This window comes from Sorex fumeus, unplaced genomic scaffold, assembly GCF_029834395.1.
Source record: "Sorex fumeus unplaced genomic scaffold, SorFum_2.1 ptg000134l, whole genome shotgun sequence".
Taxonomy (NCBI): Eukaryota; Metazoa; Chordata; class Mammalia; order Eulipotyphla; family Soricidae; genus Sorex; species Sorex fumeus.
In genome coordinates, this window is record NW_026606191.1 from 441411 (window position 1) to 442603 (window position 1193).

Consider the following 1193-nt stretch of genomic DNA (forward strand, 5'->3'; position numbering starts at 1 on the left):
ATTCCTGACCAGGTACTTGCCTGGTCAGAAAGGTTCGTTTTTCGCTGTTTCTGGGTTAGGATCAAGTGATCGGGACATCTGATGTTTGCCAGGTCTGGGATAGATGGAGAGTGACGGACTAGACAGTTAGCATGTCGATCAGAAGTCTTTGTTTTGACGAAGGAACTAAAATTCACATACTTTGCAAACAGCCACCCAGACCCCTCTGAGTCTCCACATTCATTTATATCGCACTGAAAGTCCAGGTCTTGAGTAGCTTCAACTGTTTATTTTCACAATGATAGGAGAGATCTGGAAACTAAGTGAATCACGTGCCTCAGAGTCAGAGGTAGCCCAGAAGGGGAGTCAGGGACTGGTGATGACTGGGAAGACATTTGTGTACACAAAAATTCCTGTGTCTGTATCTGTGCGTGTTCAGAGCAAAGGGTGCTCTCCAGTTATTCCTTGAGAGCTATACGCAGCAACTCTTCAAACAGTGCTCAAACTCTACATAGCAGTGATTCTAAATGGATCAGGCAAATGAACAGAAAGTCCCTTAACTGCTGTGCAGCTAAATAGTCGTTTAATATTTTAGTACTTGATGATTTATTAAGCTATAATTCTTCAAAATTTGAAACAGTGAGCAAGAATAACTGTACAGTAGTTGTGCAGGAGAAAGCCTTTTTTTCAGACATGTTGATCTATTGATCTATTGTTTGGCTATGATGATTTGGTGCTTGTTACAGTAAGAAATTAATTTAGTTTACAAGTTTACGTTTTAGCAGAGTTATTCCATAAACATACTCAATTTCTTGTAACCATTACACTAGAGTGCCAGATAGTCACAGAGTGCAAATAGGCACAATAGGTTAGGGTCCCCCCAAAGTGAGATGGTAAATATCAGTAGCTGATTTCTTTGTGTATTTGCTTTTCTTTGTTTCGGTAACTATGCTTGCCTCACTATGCTTATATAAATTTATGGGGTACCAGGATGTGGGTCTGGTGAATTTAATTTTGTGGGTAATTATGAAAAGGACAGGTGCATCAGGATGGGCGTTTTTCTAACCAACAGGCTGTGCTTCTCTTGGGAGGCTTCTGCTTTGCCTAGCAAAACAGCCCGCAAGCTGGTGTGAACAAACACTCCAAATTTTGGAGTTCATTTGAGATTTGATGGTATGGGGACCCAACATTTTAAGTCCCTGGGATGTCTGTGA